This window comes from Hydra vulgaris, chromosome 13 (genome assembly GCF_038396675.1).
Source record: "Hydra vulgaris chromosome 13, alternate assembly HydraT2T_AEP".
Classification (NCBI taxonomy): domain Eukaryota; kingdom Metazoa; phylum Cnidaria; class Hydrozoa; order Anthoathecata; family Hydridae; genus Hydra; species Hydra vulgaris.
The window spans coordinates 20,361,216-20,373,393 of NC_088932.1; the positions used below are offsets into that span (position 1 = coordinate 20,361,216).

Here is a 12,178-nt window from a genome sequence, read left to right on the forward strand (position 1 = left end):
AATGGGGGTAGATTTGGGCATTGTTGAGGCAGTTTATGAAATATAAGAAAAATATAAGGAATGTTTCTTAAAATTTAATAATTATTTACAATAATAAAATCATTGGCAGTAAAAGATTTTATAAAGTCCTCAAAATCATTAAACAATTTTCTTGTATATAATACTCAAACAGCTAAAATGAAAATCCTAGTCAATATTCTATCACTCTCATAAAGTAATAAATAAACAAAGAGTGTGAATGTAAATCAGGTATAGTATTAAATGTTATGAACTTTATTGTTTCAGTTGTATTAAACAAAAACTTTCAGTATTGTTTAATACAACTGAAACAATAAAGTTCATAACATTTAACCAAGTTTGAGTGTGGAAAAATAAAATATAAGTATCATACCTCTCCGATTGCTTCATGCAATGTTTGGCTTTAGGCAGTTTTGTAAAGACTTTTGCAATAGGCAACGACCACTTATTTTGTATACCAGAATACTAAAAAATATTAAATCTACATTATTCAACAAATTAACAACCAAAATATTTGCATTTATTTCTTCAATTCTGCAAACAAAAGCTCACGCTGCGTTGTTAACTGATGATCCACATTGGACTAAACAAAAATCGCCAGAATTTAATGCTTCTGTTTTTTAATTTTTCTATGTCTTTAAAATTTATGCATATTTTATTTTGCAAACAAAAATTACTTTTGTTGGGCAAACCTGTAGAGCTAGACAATCATGTAGTAATTAAGTTTTGTTTTCTTTGGTTGTTACGTTTGTTAATTACCTTCATTTGTTCTTATATAAATTAAAGTGACTCACTGTTCAGCATAGTAGTTTCAAAAGAAGTGTTTACTATAGAATGATCACTAACATTTGAAATTTTAAAATCTAGACAGCTTTTTTAATATTGTCATTATTACTAGATTGTAAAGATGCAATTTAGGCTGCTGTTTGTTACCTCTAAACAGCCAAAATCTTCACGTGTAAATGCATTTATTGAAAAAGGAGAAATACCATATTTTTTGAACCCTGCTATAATATTACACATTGTTACATTGTTAACATATTTTTAATGGCTAAATTGTGAATAGTTATAGTTTTTCCTAGGTGATTAAACAACCAGTCATTTTGAGATACAGAAAGTTTCTGTTTAAGAGGACCCATTACTGAAACATCAAGAGATTGAAACCTATTGCGCTTGTTTGGCTGAGACATTTTGACCAACTTGCTTTTGACCACGCTGAGCCATGACATTTGGTGCCTACACAACAGTCAAAACACTTTTTTATTTTTTTTTCATAAATATGGTTAGCAATTAAAGGCTAATTAAAGTCGTTAAATATATGATAAAATATACGTTAAATAAATTACGTTACCACATTACTAATAACTATATTAAATATCACTTTTATATACGTATATATATTATATACTTATGTTGTTTGTGTTGATATTAAACCAACTTCTTTTTCACTTATTTTATAACTTCCATTCCAAATTTCCTTTAATCAAAGTTCTTTATTGAAGGTGGCATACTATTATACAATTTAATTCCTTTGCAGCATATTGAATTACTGCCAAAATTATTATTGTGTTGAGAAATATGATAGTCCTTAGATATTCTGGTGTAATGAATATGCATATACTCATTTTTAAGCCACATATTTTTTAATACAGCCACATTTTCTAATTTGATAACATGTATAAACGTAAGAACTTTTACTTTTGCTTTTTACTCGTCTATATTAAGCATGCATTCTGGGAGAAATTTAGACTTACAAAGTACTCTTTCCAAGTTAATTTGAAATTCATTCACATTTTGACGTTAAAACTTGACAATTAAAAGTATTTTGCGTCTCATCATAAACCATAAAATTCAATACCTGCTATTTTACTTTGGCTCCATTGTTCAGAACATTTTTTCAAAGCATCACTATACTCATATGGTATAACTCTTGCTTGTTAATAAATTAACCACTAGTTCATTTTTGATGATTTCAACATATAACTTTCTAACATTGCTTTCTCTTCATTAGTAAATATTTGATTTACAGAATATTTGGTAGAAAAGTTATCGTTTTTTGATATTCTATTATTTCTGAGCATTTTTATTCTGTAGACCAACGTACTTTTAGAGAATCCAAATACATCGGCAGCACTTCTTATTTTCATTGTTTTATCAAAAACATTTTTTATTGCAGTTTTTGATATTTCTTCGTTTATAAATCTTTTACATTTTTTTTTTCGTGTGCATTTTAGTCTAATTTTATTTGAAGATAAGTTTGTTATTAAGCGTTCAACTCGTCCTAACTTGCCCCATGAAAGTTGTGCAATGCTGCCTCCAGAGGGCGGGGGGACCCGGGTATCACGTTTATGGGCTTCATCAGATGACAAAAAAATTATCAGTATGTCATATAAAAAATTAAGGCATTTAATTAAGAAATAAAAATTTTTTACTTTGTTACCTTCATCCATCAGATTACAGAAAGATTTCAAGCCCTGAAACAGCAATGTAAATTATTTTCATTCATCTGATCTACGCTTCACATCAATTTGGACTTAACAAACAGTCAAGAATCTAAAGTTAAAGATCTCGTACTTCTGTATCCAAATGGTCTTAGTGAAGACGAGTTTATTAATGAGTTCCGTCACTTTCCGTCAGTTCGACACTATCTACTGACAAATGATTAGCCCTTCTTCTGAATCTTCTGAATAGTACTTTAAGGAACTGATGGAAATTTCCACTAGATATGCATCTGTATTCGTATCTTTCTTACTTTGTTAGTACCTGTGGCTGAAGACAAGAGATCTTTCAGCAAGTTAGCTCTCGTCAAGAACTTTCTAAGAGCTACCATGGGACAGGATTGTCTTAACGACTGTTTTATCCTTCCATTTTCCAACTTTGCTGCTAGAAATGCTTATAAAGTCTTGGTATAACGTCAGAAAAACTTAATACCAAAAAAAAAAATTTTTTTTCTTTGTTGCATTTAATTGTTTTATTCGTAAAATGTCTTAAATACAGAGTTTTAAAAATATTTTGTGAATACTAGAAATAATAGCTTTGTTTGTTATTACTTTTATTTTGGTAGTGGTTAGGGGGGAGGGGGTACCCAGTATATTTTTTTAATAATACACCGCGAGCATCATGAGTCTCAATGCGTCTCTAGCAGTCTCAATTATGATTTCAGATAACATTCCACAAATTTTTTGAGTAGAATTTATGTTTTATCGTTGAATTTTTTATTTACATCGCAGAACATATCCCTTTCACTAAAAATGTAATATTAAAAAAAAATCATCAGGGAGTGTAAGGTTGATTGTAACCTTTCGCTTAAGGATTAAAAAAGTTAGAAAAACTATCAAAAATCATAAAACGTTTGTAGAGCTCTCTGACTGCCTTCGTGAAAAAAATCATATGACGCTTATGTGTGAAAATATTTTAAATCGACTTATATATTTAACTTGATTGGCGAGTTTGTATTTTTTTGAATATTTCGCATTATTTCACAAACTGTCTTCTTTTCCCTCAAATGTTTTAGTCAGTTTTAATGTTTTTATTTTGAAGGTGCTTTGTTTTTCTTTATAATTTCCCATGTGGATTTAAGTTTAATTTACATTTCTCAATTTAATCGTCGTAACAATTAAAAATAGAACTTTTCCTTGAGGTTTAAGTTGTCTTGCGTGACTATTGCGTATACAGCTTTCTTTCATCAGTTTGAATGTTTTATTTTTTTAAATTTCATAAACTTTTAATATTCCCAAGGTGTTTTAATCACTATTAGTTTAAGTCAATATTAATTATAGTTATAGTCAATATGGAGTAAATATTGAAAGAAATGTTCCAATTGTGGAATTTGAAAAAAAAGAGTCTTTTAAAATTTTGATGGAGAATGTTCCGACAAGTCTGATCCAATAATTTGTGGAAAACACACCGGCAAGTTATTAGCATTTAATGCTAACAACTGCGACAACCGTGTCGTTTAGCTGATTTTAATTTAATTAGTGACTATTTTAATATAATTTATTTTAGCTGTAATTTATTGCCGGGTGTTAAAGAGAAAATATAATAATTAAATTAAATTTTATTATGTGCGTGAATTAGCTTGAAAAGCAATACAATTTAGAATAATGTCTATTCGCTCTGAATATAGGATAGAGTTAAAGAGCAAGGAAGGACAAACCCTAGTTGTCAATTGGCCCCTTTTTTTGAAATGTAAAAGGAATAGTTTTTTATTTATGGGAAATAGTAGTTAAAACTTGGAAAAAAATAATAACTTTGATAAAAAAATCCTTTTACTGAGTCTGTCCCTCCACGCTCTAAAAACTTTTATTCGTCTAGTTTTTTTCCACACTCTTCAACTCTTTAGAACTCTCTCCCATTTTCATGTTTTCCTGATCATACAACCTACAACTTTTTAAGTCTTTTACCAACCATTTCCTTGCACTTTAGCTCTATTCATTATTTTTTATTAAAGCTGGGTATCAAAAGAAGCGTAATTAAATTAGGATTATTTTTTATTTTAACTTTATCTTAAATTTCTTCTTTTTTTAACTTTAAGTTCTTTTTTAATCTTTTAATTTAAAGAAAATTTAATTGTAAATTAGAAATTTGTACAAGAAGATTATTGTTCAGTTTGTGCAGAGTCATGTATTTTATATTTTTTCCGTTTCACGAGTTATGCAGAGCTCATAGCAGAACGTATATACATGAAATATACAATATAAAGACGAATAAACTCTTATTTCTATTGGCTGCGTTTTTACCAATTTTAATACAAGTAATAAGTCAATTATAAAAACAGGTAAATGTTTAAAATAAATGCAGGTTTTAATTATAAAAGTTAATAATAAATACAGGTAAATGTTTGTTGCGTTAGTTTGATAACGCTACAGCCAGATTAGCTTCTTACGCATGCCCGCGAATTTATAGTATTTAAACTAATGCGCCATACGCTAAATTCTTTCCTCTTTTTGCAGTTACGTTCTTTTGTTCTTTCTTTGCACTCAGCTTTACGCTCTTTGTTCTTTTTTTGCACTCTCTTTACGCTCTTTTTCTCTTTCTTTGCACTCAACTCTTGTATATTTGGATTATTGTAATTTGTATTGAGAATCCTGAAATATATGTATAATAATCAAATCGCATCTTTATTTTAAAGATAATACTTGCTCCATAGTCTTTTCATATGGACACATGGTTAAGAAGATATTGGAAGATTAAACAGCTAAGTGTTTTTTCTATATTTATTAAATTTATTGCGATTAATGAATATTAATTTATTATTTATTAAAGATTTCATTAGTAAATTTTATGTATTTTTTGATTTAGTATTACAAAAGAAAGTCTTCGTGGAAAATTCGTTCGTTGCAAATGATTATCAGGATTATCAGGATTATGAGTGTTTTTGTTTTTGATTTATTTTTGAGATATTTGTTAAGAGTAGGGTATTTCCCAAAAATCACGCACGGAAACTCGTATACGTTTTGTCTATTATTTTTATAATAATAAAACTGGCGATCTTCAATTTGCTCTCATTTAATTCTAACCTATAAAAATACTTTGTAGACAAAAAATTGTATACATTAGTAATGCTAATAAAGAATAAATTAAGTTTGAAACGGAATCATGCACAGAACAGAAAAACTAAAATTTTAGTTACTAGATAAATAAACTTTAATTCTTCAAAAAATATAAGTTTCAGCGTTATATATATATATATTTTAAAGGATATTTTAAACATTAGTAAAGCTTTTCAGAAAGTTACAGGATTGCACTATGTATCATAGAATCATAGCAATCGAATGCAGTTCAAGAATGATCATGCACGGAAGCGAGAAGCCGTGGCGCTGTGGTTAGAGTTCTGGCTCAGAACCCAGAGGTCCGAGGTTCGACGCCGGCTTTAACCCAATAGGCGATATTGGTCAGGAAGGAGGCCTGAACTTCTACTTAAATGCTCTCTCGCGGTGCTCCGTGATAAGACCGTAAAGACTTCTGGGAGCACCTAAAATAACCTAAAAAAAAAGATGTCACGCGCGGAAGTTGCGAATTAGTTAATTTCATGCAGATATTTTTAAGAAAATAAATCTTGTGAGTATTTTAAGGGAAATATTATACTTCTACGACTCATATTTAGTATATTTTTAATGAGAAATGGTAGTTATTTAAGGTGACCATACGTACGCGTATGGCGCGTACAGTAAGCGTTTGGCGGTAGTTTTGCGCGTTTGGGGTTTGCACGCGTTTGTGTACGCGTTTATATATTAACAAAAAGCAAATAAAATTCTTTTAAAATATATTATTTGAAAGACTTTTAATTAATGAATTTTCTAAAATTTAAAAGACAGAATGAATAAAATTCCAATAAACTTAACTATAAAACACGAAACTAAATGAATTAAATTCCCGTAAACATTAAAAAAAAAAGTTTTTAAAATTCCCATTAGAGAAGAAAAAAAGATACTTCAAAAGATTTTTCAACTGCAACAAAGAAAATGCGCTCGTTTTACGCAAATGCTATGTAATGTCTGTTTTCCCTAAATATTGTAAATAACGCTTTGCAATTTATTTTAATAAGAAGTTCATAAAAATACGTGTTCATAAAAAAGTAGTTTGAGTTTTTATAACTATTTATACATCAAATTCAAAAAATGAATAGTAAGAAGAGAAAGTCAAGCACAATGACAATTTAAAGAAAATGTTACCTTTCTTAACGCAGATCAAACGCAGAGCTCCTCAAATGTACTATTTATCAAAGCCTATTTGACATTAGTAGTCGTGGACGGTTTGCAATTGAAAATCATTGCAAATCCATCAAACACAAAATGGCATTGGATACTTCTATATCGTCAAACAAAATCACAAAGTTGATGAAGAGTCAGAGCTTTGGTCAAAATGAAAAAATATTAGCCATTCAAGATGGAACAATTGCATTCTACACAATCAAACACAAAAATAGATTTAGAAATGCTGCTTGTACATCAAAGCTAATTAAGAAATTTTATAATCCAAGAATTGCTTGTGCGCGCACAAAATGTGAAGCAATAATTGTAAACGTGTTAAAGAAATATTGTGAAATTAACTCAGAAAATGCTTTATTAAAAGCATCATATGTGTCAATTCTTTCTGATGCATTTTACCACAAGTTCGTTAAAATGTATTTTATTTTGGGCTTCAAATTCAGCTGATTAACATGGATTGCGTAAATGGATTAACATCAGATATTTTATCAGAAGTTATCTTTAAATGCATTGTGTTAAAAATATTTCTTCAAAAGTTTTTACTATTTTAAGTTATTACTATAACAGCTAATCATTGGCATCGGTTACAATGCTCAAATTTTATCAACGCAATAAACACTGCATTATTGAAACTATAACTTTTTTGAAAAAATCACATTCGATGACAATGAATTGTTCTACGAAATTCGAAGATCTAATTTATATTGCACAAAGGAAAAGTTTTCTTCTTAGAACTCACAGTCTATTGAATGTGACAAGCGATGGGTTGAAATTTTTTCTCATTTCGAAAATAATCACGTTCCTTAAAACAATTTGTTAAAATTGGTGGAAGCCGCTTTATGTTTACCAAGTAGAGCTATTGTTTTTGATTGCCAATGATATTTGGACGGAAAGGAAATCCCAACTTACAATGAAAATTTTGGCCGCTATTTTGTTTGTTAAATTTAATTTAAGAAAATATAGCTGCTCAGAATTTGCAGAAAAAATTGAAAAAGATGACATGTTGTTGAAAACAATTCATTCTTATGAAAAATATTTGTGATTTAAAAATGCAAATATTGTTTACTATTTTTTCCAAAATTTTGTTTCTTCACATAAAATTTTAAAATAAATAAACGAGTTTTCAGTAAAACCCATTTAAACCAGGCCCGTAGGCAGAGCGGTAGCGAGGGGGACTTGTGCTCCCCTGGGCTTTGTCCCGATTAGCCACTAAAAATTGAAATTAAACAAATATTCAAAAATTGGTAGTACAACACAAAAAAGGGCAAGGCGAAAATGTCATGAAAATATAAAAAATAAAATTAATAATTTTATTAAATTTATGTAAAATCTTATCAAAAAATAGGTGAAAAAAAAATTCCCCTTGGGTGCATTTATCTTTATTTTTATTTGGCGCCTCTTAGAAAAAGTGCTCCTTTAAAGAAACGGTATTCAAATCAGGCTACGGGCCTGCTTTAAATACCATTACTATTTATACATACCAAACTTGTTCCTTGTACGCGTCTTGTATTTTTCAAATATGGTCACCTTATAGTCATCAATTATTTCTAGCTAAAGTATAGCGTTTTGAAAATTGTTGTTTATTGTCAAACAATATATTGCTACTGTTTGAAAATAAACAACAATTTTCAAAAACGTTATTTCGCAAAAAAAATTAAATGCTTAAATATATATATATTTAATTTATTCAGGTAGCCTAAAATTTGATAAAAATATTTTTGTTATGTTTTTAAAGAAAATCGTAATAGTATACATATTGCTTTTAGTCTCAGCTTTTAATTGCTAAAACAAAGAAAAATAAAAAATCACGCACAGAAATGGAAATCCCCAGTACACATTTAAGAGTTTAATGTTAAATAATAAGTTAAGATATTATAAGTTAAGATATTATAAGCTAAGATATTATAAGTTAGGATATTTAAGTTAAGATATTATAGATTAAGAGATCTTAAGTTAGGAAGAATTAAGTTTAAAATTTTTAAATTAAGATTAGACAGAATTTGCGATACCTATTACGATACTTCTTGGGTATATGAAAAAAAAAAAATTATTTGCTTAAAAATTTGCTACCATTTTGAAATTTCATTTTACAAAGTTGCACTCATCGATTATTTATTTACTTTTACAAGTAATTATTTATTTTATTACAAACTATATAAAACATTCAAAAACTAATTGCCGTTTTAAAAGATACTTAATAAGAAATCGCGATAAATAAATAAGATAAATAAGATAATGAAAAATAAATAAAGTATAATAAGAAATAAACAATAAAGAATAAAAAATAATAAAGAATAAAAAATAATAAAGAATAAGAAACAAATAAAAATAAATAAGATAATAAGAAATCGCGTAAAATAAGAAATTAGATTTGCGAAATGTCTGTCCTTACAACTAAAAGAAGAGTAAGAACTTTTAATTCAATAAAGAAATTATTTGATCAAGCTAACGATTTGATTCAAGATGACAATCAAAATGAAAATTTATTAAAACTTATTAATTTAAGAGAGATTGCAAACGATAGATTCAAAAGAATTAAAACTTGATGAAATTTGAGTTTTAATCGACGACGCAGACGAGCTTAAAATTAACAATGATTTAGCCATTGATTTTACACTAATTTTTAAGCGAGAAATTTCTGAGATTAACAATTATTTAAGTAAATTTTCCTAATGTCTAAAATCTAATCATGACACTAGTTCTATAACTACACATAAAGTTAATAAAACAATTAAACTTCCTACATTAAAAATTGAGGCATTTTATGGCAATTAGGAAAATTGGCAAACGTTTTGGGAAAATTTCGATTGTGCAATTAATAGGAATGAAGATTTAAGTAGCATTCAAAAAATGACTTAGCTAAGAAATTTGGTACATGGACAAGCTTATTCTGCGACATATTATAGCATTAAACATTAAAAAACAGAGATTTTCGAATAAACAATTAACAATTTCTTTTTTTATGTAAAAACTTTTAAATCTCGAACGCGTTAATAATATTAAAATATCAATTCGTTGCGAAGTCTTTACGAATTTGTATCTCAACATTATCTTAGTCTAGAAAATATTGGCATTGATTCTTCAATGTATGGCTCTTTACTTATTCCAATGTTATTAGAAATACTTCCCAAAGAACATAATTTAATAATGAGTCGTAAACTTAACGAAGATGAAACATGGGATATTAAAGATGTATTTAATGTATTAAAATGTGAATTAAGAGCACGTGAACGCGTTAATTCTTCTAACGTTCCATTCCAGTGAAAATTCTAATAAACATAAGAAAATAAATGATTATAAGCAAAATAATTCTTTCTTACCTTTATCATAAATTGCATCAGTGCAAAATTGTAACAAACATTGCTGTAAGGAAAAAGATTTTAATTAATAAGAAATTTTGTTTCCGTTGTCTTCGTAGTGGACATATAAGTAGCAAGTGTACCTCTAAATTAAAGTGTTTTAAATGTAACCGTTATCATCATATTTCAATTTGTGATAATTATAAACACCGAAGTGGTTTAAAATTAGCCGATAGTATTAAAGAGGTTAGACGTCTAACTATCAAGTTTTTGCCCTTTTTGGTTTAAATTAATTTCTTTAAATTAATTTTTTGGTTTAAATTAATCTAAATTAATTTTTGGTTTAAATTAATTTCTTAAATCACTAAAACACTATTATTCCAACTATAAAGCGTACGATTAATTACGATTAATTATATATAGAAGTTAATTAATTATTACGATTAATTAACCGCTTATTTAATAGGAAAAATTAAAAAAAAGTCTCGCAATTTTCTAATACTTAATTGACTATAATAATCTCTTAATTCTATTAAATTGTATTCCCAACGGAAGAGAATTCCCAACGGACATATATAAGTATTTTGTTTAAAATTAAAAAGTACCAAAATGAAAAGATTAACAGTTTGAAATAAGAGAATATAGATGCGGATGTTGTTTCAAAAGATTGGATAAAAGTAGATTTTCTCTATAAATCTACTTTTATCCAATCTTTTGAAACAACATCCGCATCTATATTCTCTTATTTCAAACTGTTAATCTTTTCATTTAATCTCAGTCGTTTAATTGTCAAACAACGAATCTTGAGTTGTCTGAAACGCTTGAAACAAATCAAATATCAGCTTGCCTACCGATTATTGAAAAAAATGAACAAATATCACTTAAGCCTAAGAATTAGTTGAGCTAAAAAAAAGCGAAGGAATGAGCGAAAAAAATACATCAATTTTGGTGTTCGAGGTAATGCCTTACCTCGAACAACTGCTTCTTATCGCTATTGCTTCGTATGTCATATTCATAACTCTTCAAAAAATTTCAAATTCTTTTCAGGGTAAGGCATTATTGACGCTTATGTCCAAAAAAAAATTCTTATATTTACTGGATCAAGATGCTGCGGAGAGCATTTAAACGAAGTTGGATTATTAAACAATGAAGCTTTAAATCAGCTGATTGTTGTTAAAAAGAATGTGAAACTAAATGCATCAGAAGTTAAATCTTTACTAGAGATGTTTCGATATTACGCTCAGCATAGTAGTTTATTTTCAAAGTATTCTGATATTTAAAAACTACCTGATTTTATTTGCAAGCGAACTACTGGATTCAATAGACAACAATTTGAAGAACTAAGTGCAGATTTGATTTCACTCAGAAACACCAGTAGTAGATCTAAATCTCAAGTTCTAGCCATCTTTCTGTTTGGGCTAAAAACTGGCCTTGATTAATACGCTGTCGCTGATTATTTTGATTTTGACTCTCATTTAACCATGAGCGAGACTAGGTTTTTTCAAACCGAGACGAGACCGAGACGAGAAGTTAGTACTTCTCGTGAGACCGAGAACGAGACAAGAAATTTAACAAATTTTGAAAACAAATTTATTAAAATCCAAGTAAAAAAAAAATGTAAACATGGTTTTGACAAATAGACACAAATGACATTTGTCAAATGTAAACAACTTTTTCAAATATTAATTCAGAATTTTTTTGCCAAACTTTTCCAACAAGACAATGTTTTCTCTGATTAAGATGATTTGTTCTACTTTTTCTGGGTGTAAGTTGTGTCTGGATGATCGGACGACATTTCCACCTGAGCTAAAAATTCTCTCTGATTTAGTTGAACTTGCTGGAATAGCTAAAATTTGTCTAGCTAATGAAGAGAGTTCTGGCAATGTATTTGAATGCAATTTCTACGAATCAAGAATCGGAAAGTCTTTTTTGGCATCAGGAAGATATTCATACTGGCACATTTCGCTCAAAGTAGGATTCAGTTCAGATGTTGGCTCTTGTGTTTCAAGTCTGACGTTTAACTTGCGCTTCAGTTTTGAATTAGGGGACAAATCTGCTGAAAGGACTCTGGCAACAGGTTGGCACTCAAAATTATCTTTTATCTGTGAGGCTAACCATTCTTTTGTTGTTTGAAATTTTTTGAAGAGCTTC

The 12,178-nt window shown here is 28.5% G+C and overlaps 1 long non-coding RNA gene across 1 annotated transcript; it reads right to left on the reverse strand.

The window, feature by feature from the left end:
* Positions 1-397: 397 nt before the first annotated feature.
* Positions 398-10,338, reverse strand: LOC136089425 (uncharacterized). The gene is made up of 3 exons (XR_010643044.1): positions 10,171-10,338; positions 10,049-10,091; positions 398-483 (listed from the first exon to the last, which is right to left on the reverse strand). It is a non-coding gene; the product is annotated as an uncharacterized LOC136089425 (long non-coding RNA).
* Between the last annotated feature and the right edge of the window lie 1,840 nt (positions 10,339-12,178).